Source organism: Protopterus annectens, chromosome 8.part0 (assembly GCF_019279795.1).
Source record: "Protopterus annectens isolate FY-2018-M chromosome 8.part0, PAN1.0, whole genome shotgun sequence".
NCBI lineage: Eukaryota > Metazoa > Chordata > Ceratodontiformes > Protopteridae > Protopterus > Protopterus annectens.
The window spans coordinates 1,453,782,985-1,453,802,365 of NC_056741.1; the positions used below are offsets into that span (position 1 = coordinate 1,453,782,985).

The 19,381-nt window shown below is 42.6% G+C and overlaps 1 protein-coding gene across 1 annotated transcript in view; it reads right to left on the bottom strand.

The window, feature by feature from the left end:
• LOC122809503 overlaps window positions 1–19,381 on the bottom strand; it is a 1,292,286-nt gene that overhangs the window by 395,716 nt on the left and 877,189 nt on the right. The gene's annotated exons all lie outside the window — the stretch shown is intronic.

The following is a 19,381-nucleotide window of genomic DNA, read 5'->3' on the forward strand; positions in this document are numbered from 1 at the left end:
ATCAGTAACAACCATCTAGAAATATTCCTTTCCATTAATATGAACAGTTAACACTACAGCATAAGCTATTAACATTCAGCAAAATATAAGCAAATAACATCAGCAACAGCTCAGTATAAAATATTACTATAGCTTTTGTTTTACCAATTCTTCACTTCTAAATGTATGTGTGTGTGTGTGTTTGTGTGTGTGTGTGTGTGTGTGTGTGTGTGTGTATATATATATATATATATATATATATATATATATATATATGTATACACACACACACACACACACACACACACACACACACACACACGCACACAGGTTTACTATCATAAAATCAAAAATAAAAAAGAAAAGTGTATTATTGTTCGAATTTTAACATCAGAAATGAGCATTTCCATATGTACCTAATATCGAAAACAGCTGTCAATTGTCGAAAATGTCGCTCGCGACATTTTCTACAATTAACACTCCCACCCTTCCCTTTAACTCCCTACCTAAACTCACATCTATGCAGGGGGGCAAACCCCCCTGCACCCCCACACCCTCCTAACTTAATATTCCAACTCCGAGATCGCACTACAGTGAGGAAAGGGATATATTTCCCTAACCGCACTATACCATGATCCCCTTACATGAGCGAACGTTATAATTGTGAATGCACAGTCCATTCGCAATAATAACGTTCACTCACATAACCTGCCGAACTATGAAGTGTTCGAACATATGTTTTTCGAATACTTCATAGCCATGCAATTGCATAGCGATATTTTGATAGTAAACCATATATATATATATATATATATATATATATATATATATATATATATATATAGATATATATATATATAGATATATATATATGTATATATATTTTTTTTTTAATGATATTATTTTGAGTAGATTTTTCATATATAATTGGAGGTTCTGTCCTACTTTCACAGATAGTTATGATCTTTCACCTAGATTTTCTTCAAAACAGCTCAAGGAGCAGGCAGGAAGCAAGGGAAGCATGAGTAAAGCATTCATACACAACTGGAACATTCTTTTGTTTTATAGCTTTTAAATTGTTAATTGCTTCATCAATGACATGTGAAAGGAATATGTTACACAAGAACAAAGAAAACAATTGCCAGCACTTTAACACTTCTAAATAGCATTTTATTTATATCTGACATTCATTTAACCCAGAAATGCACATATTAAGCAAACTTAAACAAATAAAATCAAATTCTTAACTTGTATAGTCTTAAATTTACCAGTTCTTCTGCTTATAATTTAGTTATAGTTTCTTACAGGAAGTATTTGTATAATATTTAGAAATACATAACTTTAAACAAATTATATTAAATCTTTCACTGTAAATATAATACAAACAGTAAGATTAATCATTTATATTCCTTATCATGAAAAATGTTTTAGTTTAAAATATTAATCCATTTCATCCAGGGGCGGCTCGTGGCATCGGGCTGCCGGACTGCAGCCCCCTCAAATTAAAAAAGAAAACAAAAAAAAAATTATTGTTTTAAATTTCGCGGACTTCGTGCATGCGCAGTAGTCCCGACTACCGTCGGTCTATGCGCATGCTCAAGGCAGTCCGGCAGGACCCATAGAGGGATGCAAGGAGATGTCTGTGCACTTTTAAAGTGCACAGACATGCTGGGAGGATATATCGCATCCGGACTGCAACAGCAACAGCCAGAACAGTCTCGGGAGAGAGCTTGGGATCTCGTCATCGGGAAGGAGCTTTACTGGGATCTCGCGGGTCTTTGTGAGTATTGCTCGGGCAGGATATGGTATGGAGAACAGACAAGTAAGTGTATGGTGCATTTTACTTTATGTGTTGGTGCTTTTAACTGGAGGTGTGTGTGTGTGTGAGAATGCCCCAGGTGCTCATGGTGGTGTGGTAGGGAATACCTCAGGCTTGAACCCTGTACCCTGTATGCAGGTGTTAAAGACTTGAGTTCCCTACCCACCACCATTTGTAAAAAAATTGCAGATTTTTTGCCTCATATTTGATCTGATCTGTTCCGCATAATATCTGTGGTTTGTAAATGTGGCAATGCTTGATATTTGATGGTGTAGTAGTAGCATTGTTGCCTGACAGCTGCAGGTTCTCAGGTTTGATTTTGGCCGGGGTTCCTTCTTTGTGGGGTCTGTATCTTCTCCCTGTGTTTGTGTGGGTTTGCTTTTGTGTCCTCCCATGTTACAAAGACATGTCTGCATTATTTCTTCCTGGGCCTCTGCTGAAAATTTTTTTTTTGTTCCAAGTCAGACTGTCCTGATTAACAAATGTTAAATAAAATTGACAGGCATTTGAATTTCAGACTTCAGGTTTCTGAATGTTTAATTCCTTGCAGATTTGATGGTGCAGTGGTAGTATTGTTGCCTCACAGCTATAGGTTTTCTGGTTTGATTCTTGGTTGGGGTGGCTTCTGTGTGGAGTCTGCATCTTCTCCCTGTGTTGGTGTGGATTTGCTCTGGTGCCCTGCCATTTTACAAAGACGTGTCTGCAGTATTAATCCCTGCATCTCTGCTGAAAATTGTTTTTGTTCTGTCCGCAGTAAAATTGACCGGCATTTGAATTTCAGACTTCAGGTTTCTGAATGTTTAATTCCTTGCAGATTTGATGGTGCAGTGGTAGTATTGTTCATAGGTTCATAGGTTCATACTAGGCTATCTGCCCGAGGGCATTTACAAGCCTAGCCCATCGTTTTGTGGCTTACGCCACCCCTTTAGTATGGGGAACTATACCCATTATTTTGCTGTGCCTCTGTCGAGCAGTGACACTGAGGTAATCCCTGGGGTATATCTGCGATCTCCCATCCATTGGTCAAGATTTCTCTTGAACAAGGCCAGCGAGGTGCTCTGCCTCACATGTACCGGGATTTTGTTCCACAGCATAGGGAGTCTTTGGGTGATGAATCTATCCCTCCAGCACGTCCTCTTAATATCCGTGTCAAGGTTTAAGTCTCCCGCCCTTGTGGCTCTGATGGATCTAGATTTTTTGAGGTGAAGCATATTCATCAAATCTGGGTTTGACATGGCCCTGTATGCTAGGCAAACGTCACCTCTGAGCAAGCGGTAAGCGACTGAATAGAGCTGGAGTTCTTTCAGTCGGGCAGCATAGGACAGATTTTTGAGACCCTTTATCCTTTTGGTGAGGAACTTTTGTGGCCTCTCCAGCTGCTGCAAGTGTCGGGTCAGATACATTCCGAATGGGGCATTGTACTCAATCATTGGTCTGATGAGTGATGAGTAAAGGGAGACTATGACCTCCCTTGATCTAGATGAGAATCCCTTCATGATAAGGTGGGCAATGTAGAAGGTCTTCCTAACTACTTTAGCTACATGGGTGTCGAATGACAGACTACTATCAACCTGGGTCCCCAGGTCCCTGATAACTTCTTCTGTGCTCAGTGGATTGCCACCTATTTGGTAGCTAGGGGTAACCATGTTTTTATCGAAGGGTATGACTATGCATTTTTTGGCATTTAACTTTAGGCCATGGCTCTGGCACCAGTTATCCATTTCTGTGAGACCCTTCTGAAGGATATCTGTGTCAGATGTGTTTTCTACTATGGCACCCAGTTTGCAGTCATCTGCAAACTTTGTCAGCCATAACCCTCCTGTGTTTGCTTGTACTTCGGAAAAGTAGATGCCAAACAAGAGTGGGCCCAGGACTGAGCCCTGTGGGACACCACTTGTGACAGGCTTTGAGTCTGACATGGCGCCAGCAACTCTGACCCTGTGGGTTCTGTCACTCAGCCAGTTTGCAACCCATCTTGTGATGTATGGGTTGACATTTAAGCTGATGAGTTTTTCAATGATACCCGAGTGGGGTATTGTATCAAAGGCGTTAGCCAGATTGAGGTAGGCTGTATGGACTGCCTTTCCCTCATCAATGGCTTTGGTGACTGTTTCGAAAAAGTCAACCAAGTTTAAAAGGCATGATCTGCCTTTGACAAAGCCAAACTGGGTTGGATCCAAAGTCTGCAAATTCCCTATGTCTTTATTTATGAGGTCCATTATGATCCTCTCCATGGCTTTGCAGATAAGGCTGGTCAAGCTAATGGGCCGGTAATTTCCAGGGTCGGTGGAGGCACCGCCTTTGTGAAGTGGTACCACAGTTGCAGTGCGCCACTCCCTGGGTACGTATCCAGAGGTAAGACTTTGATTAAACAGCTGTCCTAGCTGTGGGTTTAATTCCTCATTGAGTTCATGGAGCACACAGCCGGGGACACCATCAGGTCCCATGGATGCTGTGTTTTTTGCTTTGGAGAGAGCAGTTCTCACTTGGGCGCTGGAGATGTTTGGGGGGCTGCAATAGTTTTGGTATAGATATCTCTCCTTTTGGGGGGGAGGGGGGGGAGAAGTTTGCACTGAACCTGTCAGCCGGTATGTTGGCAATGTCTGTAGGATCAGTAATCTTCACATCATTTTGAACTAGCTCTGAGCATATATGGGAGTTTCCTCCCAGGTTTCTAACATAGCTAAAGAAGGCCTTATGATTGTCTTTTGAGTCTTTAGCTATTTTTCTCTCGAAATTTGCTTTGGATGATTTTATGAGAGCTCTTAGTTTTTTACTTATAGTGATCAAGGGTGTCTTACCTTTTAAGGATTTTGCTCTATCTTGTAGTAGCTTCCTCCTTTTGTTGTAGAGTTTGTTTATGGCTGGGGTCCACCAGACTGGACGCTTGCCTTTGGTACAAAGAGTCTTTGTTTTGCTTGGGATTGCCTTATCCATGCAGTCCTGCAGGTGCTGGTAGAAGGCATTTGTAAGTGATTCAGCGGCTTGAGTACTGTTTTCCGCCGGCCTTAAAGGAGACCACACTAGTCTTTAGAAGCGTGAAGTCGGCTTTTGAGAAGTTCTTTACTGTGGTCTTTTTATTTCAGGTGGGGTGGGATGAGGACCTCCAGCGAGATTAGTTTGTGGTCTGATCTCACCAGTGAGGGGTACACCTCCGGTGTTGAACATTGTGCTCCCATGTTCGTGATGATGAGATCAAGTATGTTATCTCCTCTTGTGGGGATGGTGACTAGTTGTTCCATGGCATTTGAGTTTATGAATTCCAGGAACTTTTGGGCTAGGGTGTTTGGGCTTGAGTAGTGTTCCCAGTCTATATTAGGGTAATTGAAGTCACCTAGTATGATGGTGTTTGGTGATACATTTATCCCCTCTAGAGTTTTCAGGAAGGCCATGTGAGGTTCTTGAGTTTGTGAGGGTGGCCTGTAACATGCTACAATTTGCAGAGCAGTCTTGCCTATGGTTAATTGCACCTGGATGGTCTCCGATGCATCGTGCATTGCCACCAGTCTTGAGGTGTGGGTGTCCTTGATGAATATGGATACCCCCCCTCCTTTCTTGGTATTGTCCGGATTTTGGGGCCGGAACGCATGATGTGAGGTAAAACCTGATAGCGCTGGGGTGCTCTCAGGAGCCTTGAACCAGGTTTCTGTCACAGCACAGACATCGATGTTCTCCATACTGAGAAGGGCCTCGAGTGCGTGCATTTTGAGATTTAGACTTCTAGCATTGAGCAGCATTACCCTTAGTTTTTTTCCTTTTTTGTGTTCTAGGGTGGTAGGTTTAGAATTTGAGCCTTGCCTAAAAAAGGCACTATGGGGGTGGCAAGAGCCTTTGCCAATATCCGGAATCCCAGGGGTGACAGGTGCAAGCCGTCCCTTGCGAAGCAGAGTGGCTTGTCCAGCATGTCATCCCAGCTATAGGTTTTCTGGTTTGATTCTTGGTTGGGGTGGCTTCTGTGTGGAGTCTGCATCTCCTCCCTGTGTTTGTGTGGATTTGCTCTGGTGCCCTGCCATTTTACAAAGACGTGTCTGCAGTATTAATTCCTGCGTCTCTGCTGAAAATTGTTTTTGTTCTGTGCGCAGTAAAATTGACCGGCATTTGAATTTCAGACTTCAGGTTTCTGAATGTTTAACCCCTTGCAGATTTGATGGTGCAGTGGTAGTATTATTGCCTCACAGCTATAGGTTTTCTGGTTTGATTCTTGGTTGGGGTGGCTTCTGTGTGGAGTCTGCATCTCCTCCCTGTGTTTGTGTGGATTTGCTCTGGTGCCCTGCCATTTTACAAAGACGTGTCTGCAGTATTAATTCCTGCGTCTCTGCTGAAAATTGTTTTTGTTCTGTCCGCAGTAAAATTGACCAGCATTTGAATTTCAGACTTCAGGTTTCTGAATGCTTAATTCCTTGCAGATTTGATGGTGCAGTGGTAGTATTGTTGCCTCACAGCTATAGGTTTTCTGGTTTGATTCTTGGTTGGGGTGGCTTCTGTGTGGAGTCTGCATCTCCTCCCTGTGTTTGTGTGGATTTTCTCTGGTGCCCTGCCATTTTACAAAGACGTGTCTGCAGTATTAATCCCTGCGTCTCTGCTGAAAATTGTTTTTGTTCTGTCCGCAGTAAAATTGACCGGCATTTGAATTTCAAACTTTATGTTCTTCAGAATACATAGTAGCACAACCTTTTTTTCTAGCAATTTTCTAAGTTTATAAGATGAATATTTTAAATTTGTCCCTATTTTTGGGACTGTATTCCCCCATTATTGGCTTCGTCCAGGTTTTTGTCCTAAGGTTGACAGCTATGGCAAGAACTGAATTCACTGAATATGGACTGTAGAATTGTGCATATTTACTGATAAAGGTGCACTGTAGAATTGTGCATATTTACTCATAATGTGGACTGTAGAATTGTGCATATTTACTAATAATGGTGGACTGTGGAATTGTGCATATTTACTAATAATGGTGGACTGTAGAATTGTGTATATTTACTAATAATGGTGGACTGTGGAAGTCTGAGTAGACTTTTTTATGATAAATGTTCTCAACTGGGCAGTTTTGCCATTATGGGTGCATATGTTTTGTTTCATTGCTTACTGGAAAAATGTTCAAAACAAATTTAAAACACCCTCTAACAAGTGTACTGTATTGTACAAGGAATATAATTTATAGTACAATGAGGAAGGTGTATCAAAGAGCACATGTATGTTTCATATGCAAGGGGCCTATGATTCGAAAACAGCCCAAAATGAATCTTTATCTGCCACTGGCAAAATGCATTTTCTTTGAATGTGGGTTTCAATGCTGTTTCAATGAATGTGAGTTTCAAGGGCAGAGAAGTTTTAATGCTAAGTTTTCATTGTGAGACTGCATTGCTTTGTTTAACAGATGACTTAATGTTTGTGCTGTAAAATATAAAATAAAACTTTCAAATGAAGTCCAATCATTGAAGTAAAGCAGTATGCACATTAGTGTTTATGGTAAATGGAGTGAAATAGCCAAGTAATGGTTAATTGGAATGGCTGCAGAGGCTCCAGTTCAACCATTATTTTGTCGGGGGGGGAAGGGCAGCAAACTCAGACAGGCCCAGCTGAACTATACCTCCCAACTGTCCAGATTTTCAAAGAATGAATAGATTTTTGCTTCTTATTTTTGGTTTGTTGTTCATAAAATTTGTAGTTTTAATTCCTAAATGATTTGCCAGAAGTCACTAAATAATAAGTTTCAGACTTCATAACCTTCATTAAAATGCATGTTAAAGTAAGAGCTGTTCTATCAACTGTCTCAATTTATACAAGAGCAATTTTTAGTACTGTTTATATGTGCCCCCAATATATTTGGCCTTGTTCAGATTTACTGCATTAACAGGTTGAGAGGTACATGCAAATAAATTGCTTTATAGAATTAGGCATAGCCAACCTCTCAACTGTCCCCAATTTTGGCTCAAAATGTTGCTCTTCGCCCTAATAATCCCTCCGCAAAATAGCAATTTTGGAAGAAAACATAGAGGGTTTACAATTAAGAAATAACTGTAATAATCAAAGTTATAGATTACTTGAAATGCATGTAGATTCTTTTATTTTGTCAGCTGCTCAAGGTAGCAGTACTAATATTAAAGTGTCCCTTCTTTGACAGGTAGCAGCTGTATTGTGTGTCTATTTTATATTTTTGCATCACATTTTTGGTCCATTTTTCATAAAATTGTGTTTTTGTCAAATTAGTGACAAATCACTAAAGACTGAAGTTAGAAAATGACAGACATTTGAGTTTCAGATTTTATACCCTTCAGAAAATTCATACTAATGCAAGACCTATTCTATTATCTTTCTAAGTTTATTAGAGCAATATTTAAAAATTGTCCTTATTGTTGTGCCTTTGTCCCACTTCTGTGTATGGCTTTGTCCAGATTTCTTGCTCTTGAGGTTGAGAGGTATGACAAATGTGTCAGGGCCATCACAGTCAGCCAGAGAGATTTCAAATTGTGACATGCTTGTTGCACCCACTCCCCATGTAGTGACTCTGGATGTGTCCAAGCAAGGCAAGGAGTAGTTGTATTTACCTTGGATGGGGAGGACACACTGCATAAGTACTACAGTGGCTTTTCATCTGTCCTTGATTTTGCAGAATGGTCTGGTTTCTGTCATAATTTTGTACTGTTGATTTATGCTTATTACTCAGATTTATGCTTATTACTCAAAGTGCCTGTTGCTCTGTGTTTAAGTAGCAATGCTTTAATGACCAAAAGGTAAGCTTGTCTGACATTGTAAGATGCAAGTAAGCTTTAATAAGCATACTGTTAAAGAATTGCCAACATTGAAAGCCTTTCTGTTGTTGCCATGCAGAGAATACTTGACTAGATAATGTATAAGCCTTGGGTATTAAAGGACAGGATTCCATTATTTTAAAAAGCTCATTACACTTGTTGGAGACTTCCAGTCATCTCTACAGACTTTATCCGTAAACTAAACAGAATGCCAATCATGTGTGGTCCATAACCTGTACAGTAATCCTTTAAGCAATGTATCTTGAGCTTGTTTCTTGTTTGTTTTTCATTTTTTACTTTTATCATGTTTTCCCCATGAAACAAGTTGTCAGGCAGCAGGTCTTTTTTGGATAAGAAACATTTTTACAAGTGGGGGCATCACATAGATTTCTACTTTCAGCATGTTGCTTGGTACTTTAATAAAGCTGAATATAATATAATTAGAACTGCAGTGCAAGGAGAAGTGGTTTGAGTTGAGTGCTTCTGGTTTTTCTTATACTTGATTTTGACTGGCATTCCAGTAATGTATTTAAAAAGTAATTTATTTTTTCATGCCTCACAACCTTTTGTTTCCATCTAGATATTAAGTAAGCTGTCATGCAGCCAATGCATTGAAATATTTTTATTCTTCTACACTTATTTTTGTCTTGATTGGACTTTCATAATGATGGTTTGCCACCCAGGGCAGCGTATTTAATTAAAGTTTTTTTTGTGGTTTTGTGCATAACCCCTCCCCTTTATGGTTGACCACACCCCTTCCCTTTGACCCCACCCATTCAGCGTCTCCTGCAGCCCCCCTGTGATTTGAAGTCACCAGCCGCCACTGATTTCATCAGTATCATTAAGGATTTTATATTTGTTAACAAAAGTGGATACCTCCTCCAATGTGTCAGATATTTAGTTCCTTCAGAAAGACATAATTTGATCTTTGATGAAACACCAAATGGTTTTAATATTGTTCTTTTTAAGGTCCATGGTCAGCGGTAGGCATGATTTTCTTTTACCTATTTTACTAGAATAAACATTGTCAAATCTGATTAAATGTTCACCTATTTTACTAGGTGGGCTCAACCATGCTGATTTTAATATTTGATCTTTTTTTCTAATCCAGACACAAACTTGACTACAATGGAAAACGGTACTGAGTTTTCCTTCTTTGAAGGTGCTCTCAGGGATCTATGCATCCTTTCAATTCTAAAAGATAATGGGCAGGATTCACGAAGCCTCTGTGTAAGAGATACAAGGCTTACACGGAGGCTGCAGTTAAACGGTGTGACGTCAGCATGTCATGCATATGCATGAGGGCATGCTGAATCACACCTAAGGCTAACACGGTCCATGGAAGACAGTAGGGGCGTGTCCTTAGGCCGAGCCCTGCAAGCAGACATGCCCCCAGAAGAGTAAAAGTGCCCAAAGTAAACCCCCATGACAGAGTACATGGAAATGTGAATAAACACAACACAACACATGCCCCCACAGACTATGAACATAAAATCATATAAATGAACATGTTTTATATTTTTTTTAAACTGTAAAGATGTTTGCCCGTGAGTGCGCTTGTTTGCGCGGGTGTGCCCATAGCTCAGCCACAGTTAGCAGTAAGTGGAAAAGCATATAAGAACTAACTATGCAAAGTAAGTCAAAAAGCAATAGCATAGTGGTAGGGACATCGACTGACAAACAGGCAGTCATGGTTCGAACCCCCACAACATCAATTTGTATTTTTAGTGAAATAAGCACGAAACAAGTCCCTGACACATATGTACACATATAAAATTATATTTTATGTAAAATGTAATGAAATAGGCCAGTTATTGTGAAGAAATGTGACATAACAAAATAATAAATGCCAGATGTGCCCATAGCTGAGCTATAGTTTAACAAGTTGAGTGCATCTGCCCGTAGGTGAGCAGTGGTTTAACAGGTGCAAAATGAGTGCCCGTAGGTGAGCAATGGTTCAACAGGTGCAAAATGAGTGCCCGTAGGTGAGCCATGGTTTAACACGCTGAAACTGTATGCCCCTAGCTGAGCTGAGCGTAATATGCATGCTGACAGCCAAATGAGGTGTAAACCAGCATAACCCATTTGCGCGGAGCTGGGCACCGTGCCAACAAGCTAACCAACAGGCAACGTTGAGCAAGCTGTAACAAAACTGTCTTTACACAGACACACCCCCTAGCCTGTCTAGACAGTCATAAAATATAAAAAGCAGTGGCCAGGTTCGAACCCAGGATACCATGCACCATAGTCAAGGTACTGAACCACCAAGCCATGACAGCTGTACTTAGAAATGCAGTAATAGCAAATATATAGGAATGAATAGAAAGAGGAGCATGACAAAGCAGGTTTTGTAAAGCTGATACAATTCCAAAATGGCCAGTCACAGATAAGTGCGGGAAAAACAGCATATATAAGCCTCATAGGTGGGAATACACAGCATAACCGATTGTAGAACTAACTTGCAGCCAGAATGTCAGGAGTAGGTGAGGGTAGTTGCTTCCAAGCACAGAGGTGGGGCATTGAGGAGTCCAGATATATGGTCCGGCTCCTTGTCCACAATCATAAGGCCCAACACATGCAGGGCCAGGTCCTGTGGGGAGCATATAGGGCTGAGGCATGGGACCAGTTGGCTCATGATCTCACCAGTGCCACAGGGATTCCAAGGACTGGTGAGCAGGTCTGTCACCACCATGCGGACCCGAAGAGACGTAAGCAGGACCAACTGAACCTTTGGATCCAGGTGGCCCGGCAAATGCCCAACGCCCCACTACTGAGTAAGTTACATTTAATTATGTATTAAAAAATTAACCTAGCTGATATTATGGAGATGTGTATTCCAATATTACTTTATTTATATTACAGCTGCAGGTATCCGTTCTGTGAACCACAGAGCCTATGGCGATAGGCTGGTGCGGTTGCGCCACCAGGCAGGTCAGTAATCCTCTCCCTGTAACTGTAAAGAAATATAAAAGTATGACAGTTAGCAAAAGAGTGCAGTGTAGTCACTAAGTAATAAAATGTGCAAGTAACAGTGTAAGAGTGTTTGCAAGTATTGCTTGATTACAAAAGTGTGTTGCAGTCTGTAATCCAAACAGAAAAATGAAAATGTCTGAAATAAAGTCTGAAATAAAGATGCCCCACCTGTAATATAATACTACACAACCTGCAGCAGGCTGAAAAGTACAGCTGCAGAAGATGAGCAAATCACATGTGTGAAATATATCCCTGTTGAAATACTGAAACATGACAGAAGTGAGACTGTTGGAAAGGATTGTAATAACTACAGGTAAAACATGTCAATAAAGCCCAGAAGTAAGTACCATCCTGAATTGTAAAATTAAAACAAGTGAGAGAGTGTGAGAAAGAGTTATGAAACCACCAATAAAGTAGTAATAACCCCTGAACAAAGCCAGATATGAACATGTATGAATAACAATAAAATGTATATTGATGTAGCAGTAGCAGTCCTATCACCAACTTGAAGTAGTTATCACATAGGAAACTGTTGGTAGAACAGTAGTGTGTATATATCTGCAGCTATTAGAAATGTACAGCATATGTATTGGTATTTGAAGGTGTTAATTATATTTTCTTCACCCTACCCTATAACCACATATAATCCATTCCACGTGAAATTGGTATGTGCAATCACAATTAACACCCCTGGACATTTGTCCTGTTGGGTCATACATATTTGCATGTATGTTGATGCATCTGCCCTGTTCATACATCCAAACCTGATGGCCTGTTGCCATCAATCAACCCTGCATGTTGTTGGACTGTGTATTGCTGTTCAAATTATGCATGTGTTATGCTTGCTGTTCAATGGTGTGAATATCTGGGTGTTTGGTTAATGGGAATACTAATGCATGCTGTTACAACTAATTGCGAATGGTATTGTATGTTACTAACCCAAACTGTCATGACATAATGCAAAACATAGGACAACAGGGAAGGCGGGTTCCAGCGGACCCACCTCTCCCACCTCAGCTGCCGAGTGCACCTGGCAGTAGTGCCCAGTCTGGACCCTCCTCCGGTGGCCCTGTGCCACCTGTGGGTGGAAGCGCTGCAGGGGATGGGGCTCGTCCCCCCTCTGCAAGTGTGGCCGGAGGAGAACCACCACTCACCCTCCGTAGCGTCCGGACTGTGGTGCGTAGGGAGATCCAGGAATCTGTTCCTGGGCCCCTACGCCAGCTTGAGGCACAGGTGGCACAACTTACGGGCATGCCTGTTGCCCGGCCTACACATCCCCGAGCACAGCCCTGTCCTGGGCAGTGAAGGAACAGTGGCAACTGCCCATGGGTGGGGATATCAGTTCCACTGTTGCCATCTGTGGGCTCATGGGCCCTGGATATCCAAACATCTGTCATCAATTGTGTAACTCCCCCCCACACGTGTCATACACCACCCCTGTATGCATCTTGTTTGTCTTGTCTGTTGACCTACCCAACCTACCTCCCCAGCTATACTGACTTCCTTTACCTGACATACCACTCTCACCTGAAAAAAAAAAAAAAAAAAAAAAGGGCACTCTGTACCCACAAAAAAATTACGCCCCATACATAGCTGCCCATTCTGCACACATGCCTGCTGGACATGGAAACTATCAATTACAATTGGCTGTACAACAAGTATTATTGTTGTCCTGACACCTCTCTCAGGGGTGGAAGGTTTCAAATGTCACACCAAATTACAAACATATGCACAGCTGTTACTGATGAAGAAATGGGCAGCTATGGGCCTTACCTACATCCTTCCTGCAAAACCCAAGCTTGTTTCCCTACTGTCTTACCCTCTTTGTGACCACTTTTTCACCACTTTCCTGTCTCCCCATTTTCATTTCTTTCAAAGAAAATAGCGCAGGTGTGCGCCAGAGTAAGCACTGTTAAGCGGTTGTAAGTGGGTGTGCGCGGAGCTGAACGCCAGTGCGCATGCGGGAGCTCCAAGCAAATCAGCGCTAACCCGGTTACAACTGCTTATAAGTTCCTTAGTCACTCTGATTGACAGGTCCTGTAGTCAGTTCAAAAGCAAAATAAAATCCCACTGTCAGTCCCGAACCCAGGAAACACTAGTCTGCATGACTTACCACTAAGCCATGACTGTTATATAAGAACATTGTGCTACAATAAATATATCATGTAATAGTAGGAATGGATGTAAAGGGAATGTAGGATGTGTAGTACACAAAGCATGTCATGTATATTTACTGTCAAATCTAGTGGATTTCTATAATAGTAGTGTGTGAACAGAAACAGCCATGCTAGTTGGTAGCTAGTAGGTAATAATGTCAGTTATTATACATATATAAATATATATATATATATATATATATATATATATATATATATATATATATATATATATATATATATATATATATATATATATATATATATATATATATATATATATATATATATAGTTGTAGGTGTCAGTGTACATACACACTTAGTACAGAAAACAGGAGAGATGAATGGAGAAATGTGAATCTACAACACAGCCTGAATTATGAGAGAGATACTAACCTTTACACTCACAGAACAGTGTCCACAGCATACCAGCATGTTCCCCGCCCTTACACTCTGAAAGGGCAACGCCTATCTCACATACCCTTTTATAGCACTGTCCTGAAATCACAGTGAGAACTTCAATCAGTACACAACTGGCTGCATGCAATTAGCAAATGCTGGCTTACAATTGGTGCAGAGGCCATCACATGGACATATGCAGATACCTACAAAAGCATCCTGTACTCCACTCCACACATGCAATACTTTCATTGCACCATCTGGAGGCAGAGAGAGAGAGAGAGAGAGAGAGAGAGAGAGAAAGAAAAAAAGAAAATAAAAACACAAACAAAAACCACACGTAAGACAAACTAAGTTGAAGCTGTCATCAGTGTCAGTATCAAGCTGGGCTAGCAGCAGCAGGAAGCTATACTAATGGTAATGCAACTAGCTGTGACAAACACAGGTAATGTAAAGTAACAAGTTAATAGACTACATACTGTGAACCCTCCATATGTGTTATTGCTCTGTATCTATATGTATGTCTATGTGATAAGTTGTGTGCACGTAGTTTTACCCAAAGGGGATGACTATACATTACATGTCATTCAGTGTTAGGCCATGATTCTGGCACCAGTTGTCCGTTTCAGTGAGGCCTGTGTGTAGGATGTGTGTGTCAGCTGGTGTAACGACTATGGCGCTTACTTCGCAGTCATCTGAGAACTTTGTCATCCACAACCCGCCCATGTTTGCTTTCACATCTGAGAAGTAAATGCCAAACAAGAGGGGTCCTAGGACAGAGCCCTGTGGGATACCAAATGTGACTGGCTTTGAGTCTGACATGGCTCCCGCAATTTTGACTTTATGGATTCTGTTGTTCAACCAGTTTGCAACCCATCATGTGACATATGTATTAACATTTAAGCTGATGAGCTTGTCTATGACGCCTGAGTGGAGTACTGTGTTGAAGGCCTTAGGCAAGTCCAGGTAGGCTGTATGGACTGCTTTGCCCTCATCAATGGCTGTAGTGACTGTTTTGAAAAGGTCAACCAGGTTCAAAAGGCAGGATCAGTCCTTCACAAAGGCAAACTGGGTGGGATCAAGTGTCTGCAGGTACCCATTATTGCTGTATATGAGTCCCATAATGAATCTTTCCATAGCTTTGCAGACAAGGCTGGTTAAGCTTATGGGGCGGTAGTTCCCAGGGTCAGTAGAGGTGCCTCCTTTGTGGAGTGGGACCACTGTTGCTGTATGCCAGTGTTCAGGTACATATCCTGTAGTAAGGCCAAGGTTAAATATCAGTTTTATATGCGGTTGTATCTCCTCTTGGAGTTCACGTAGCACACATCCAGGGATACCATCAGGTCACATTGATGCTGTGTGTTCTGCTTTGCTGAGGGCGGCCTTCACCTGGACATCTGAGATGATAGGGATGTTACATTCAGCTGTGATAAGTATTTCTATGTTTGGGGGAGAGGGAGGGGGGATATTTGCACTGAACCTGTCTGCCAGAATGTTGCCAATATCTGTGGGTTCAGTGAATTTTAAGTAGGTGTGTACTAACTCAGAGCATATCTGAGGCTTTTGGTCCATGTGTCTAACACAACTGAAGAAGGCCTTGTGGTTATCTATAGTGTCCTTGGCCATTTCCCTCTTAGAGTTGGCCTTGGATGTTGTTATGAGAGAACTTAGCTTATTACTAGTGCTGACCACAGATGCCTTCCCTTTATGTGAATCTGCTCTGTCCTGCAGTAGCCTCCTTCTATCATTATACAATTTGTCTTTGGCTGGGGTCCACCAGACAGGATGCTTAACCTTTGTGCATAGGGTCTGGGTTAGAATTGTGTGTGCATGTTCCATGCATTCTTTGGGATGTCCATGGGAAGCATTTGCAAAGGGGTCAGCATTGTGGGTTGTGGCTTCCACTGGCCCAGTGAGCTGCATGGATACCATCTCAGTCCTAACAAGTGAAAATCTGTATAGTCACATATATATCAAAGTAGTCCACTGTGCTGGTGGTGGTGGTGGAATATGTATATCCAGGCTGATTATTTTGTGTCCAGATCACACTAGTGGATGACGTTCCACATACAGTACCATGTTATGAACCCCCAGAGTGAGGTGGTGCATTGGACCTGTCTCAGTGTGCTGACCGATGGGGCTTGGTACTATGTTGTATGGAATGTGGCAGGTATTGTTGCACAGGTGTTGGCTGAGCACTGATATCTGGCCATGTACATGTGTATCCACCAAGAGACACACACGTGCTACATATGGGAGTAGTAGTAGTATATCACTACAGTTGAGTATCATGTATTGTATGTGTGCCATATTTTGCTGACATGGTTTGCTGATATCCTGTTTGTGTTCTCTTGCAGGGACATGGCGCGTCAGCGAAATCCTGCCCACTCTGCTGCAGAAGATGAAGAGATACACCAGAGCCTGGTGCAGGATTATGACATACTGTTTTCCCGCACCAGCCAGAATCAGCAGGAGAGGGCTGCACTGTGACAAGACCTTGTCCGTAGAGTAAATGACATTGGCACGCATAATAAGACATATGAGCAGGTACGACATCACTGCAGTGATTTAATCAGAAATGTCCGTCAGCGTGCGTCGGATATCCACAGGCAACAGGTTGCCACAGGAGGTGGGGTGGCCACACATCCCCCCCTCACCAGACTGGAGGGGCTACTCCTAAGTGTTGTGGCTCCAGCCCAGGAACATCAACAGCAACACACCTGCATTATGATGGAGGCTGGATCCACACAGCAACACAACATGGAGCGTGCAGGTAATATGCCATATGTACACTTGACTGTTCTGTACACTGTTAGTTTATGCATGTGTAAGGTGTGTCTTTGGTATGTAGCTGTCAACATAGTTTGTAATTGTGCAGGTGTGATATTGCCAATATCAGCAGCTGACATGTGAAAGGCAACTGGTGTACTACTGAACTGTATCATATGCAGTATCAATGGCACAGTTGTGCCCACTGACATTAATCCCCTCATTTCTGCAGGTCCCTCTGGTGTTACAGCAAGGCAGCCCATCCATGCTGGTGAGTGTGTTTTAACAATACCTATAATAGTCCTGATAGTGCTAGTAATAATAGTGTAACTCAATAGTGCTCTGTGTGTATACTGCGGGGTGTGCATGTGTGCATGTGTCCACGTGTGCATGTGTGCATGTGTGCATCACTGATAACATTGTGTATACATTGTAAACTGTGTTTCCTGTCTTCCTCCCACAGGTTCTGGTGCTGCTCTGGTGTCCTGCAGCAGGGAACCTGAATCTGGTGCCACAGGTACTGATAATTATGATATCTGTGTAATGGCACAGGAAGGTGTGTCAGGGTCAGTCATTGGTCAGCCAATTGACAGTACACAGCTGTCAACCCCATCGTTGCACACAGTCATCCTGCCAGTACATCCTATGTCACCAATGTCCCTAGGTGATGGACAGGATACAGTGGGTATTGACCAGGGTAATGTGGTATCTGTGGCACATGCTTCCCCACACAGCAGCCATGGGCAGGGTCCTGAGATGGTACCACACAGACAGTTGCCCATGGGTTCTCGTGGGAGCATCCGTGGGCGTACTGCCTCTGGCAGACATGCCCAAAGAGGTCTGTCAACCTCAGCTATGTTTCGGGCTGTCATGCAGGCACAGTCACGTATGGAAAGGTACACCAGACAGGGTCTGAGGGAGATGAGAGCATGTCGCACATTCATGACTGACAGTATGCGTGACATCGCGGATGCTATCCGTAATTTCATCGATGTCATAGACAGACATTGTGGGGACATATTACAGCAGTTCCACAACCACATGTCCATGAGCCAGGGCAATGGTGGATGGTTGTGGCATTGACGTGGCCGTATGCCAGCAACAGCAGCAGCTGGCAGTTGGCGCGGATGACAACAGGCCCGCAGATGCCCCCATAGTGCCAGCCTGCAGACCCAGCAATGCTGGGTCTGTGCTGTCATCAGACCGCCCCAGGAGACCATGTGCACATGGCTCTGGACAGTCCCAACAGGGACCTGTGTCCAGTCAACAAACTCCCACTTCTCATGACAGTACCCAGTCTGGCTTAGTACCGGATATGGTCCGTAGCACCCCTGCCAGGCACAGGTACCGTGTCCGTGGCCACAGACACTGATCTGTATGACCTGCCAGGTGCAGTCTGTGGCTGTCCACAAACTCCAGTATATGGCAGCCATGAGGTGGAACTGTGTGCATGCATACACACATGCGAAATGTTAACACCTAGGGCTACCACATACACGCACACACTGCACCAACAGTGCCCCACCCTGTACTGCTGTCCCTCACCAACACACATACACATACATGTCAATTGGTGGTATCAGTGGCAGACTCAGGCATACCTAGTTCACACCCTGTGCATATGATGAAACTGTGCCACCTCCTGCAATCTCCAACATCAGTGCAGGAACAGGTTAACATGTTGCTGATGCACAGGGTGACTACATAGAAGTGTATTACTAGTATCATGTTGGTAACAGTACAGTGTGCTGATATGATTGTGTGTATATCCCAGCATGCCTGATGCAGTAACTGTATGACTGTCCTGAATTGTTATCTACACCCATAGTAAGTACCATAGTGTAACAGCTGCACATTATTGCATACCGGTGATAAGGATGTCAACAGATAGCCACATACATAGGTAACACAGGGGAGAAGCTAATGCAAGTAGTGATACGCAATGATGGACATGTACACTAATGGTGGCATGTTGCCCACAACGACTATGCAATGTGGATGTTTGCGCATGGTGATATGTGTGCAGTACCAATTTAATTTAAAGTAATTAAATATTAAATAATATCAGTTCTACCAAGGACATCTGAGCTGTGCATTCCTGGGTACATGTTGATAGTGCCTGCATATTTGCACTGTTACCTACTGGAAGTGTTACCCTTTCTTTGTTGTACAATGGACTACTTCCAGCACTGCTTACTGTAGCTTTGTTTGCATGCATGTTTGCTTGAGGTTCCCTGTAACACTGATTCCACCTGCAATGCAGATTTACAGAGCTTCTGTGGATTCCTAGTGACATCTGCATAGCGTACTATACGTATGTCAATTTTCAACCTGACAGAACGTCACTGCCTGTCCTGTTCGCATGTACGTTGCCTGTGACACATTGCATATGACTTACCTGGCATTTACCCACGTGTGCAGTCATATATGCCAGCGCTATGAAATCAGTAGCAGTACACCCACACATACTCACCTTCAGTATGTTGTTCCCCATTGGCCCTATGTGTTTGTAGTCACCATGGCAATCACACTAC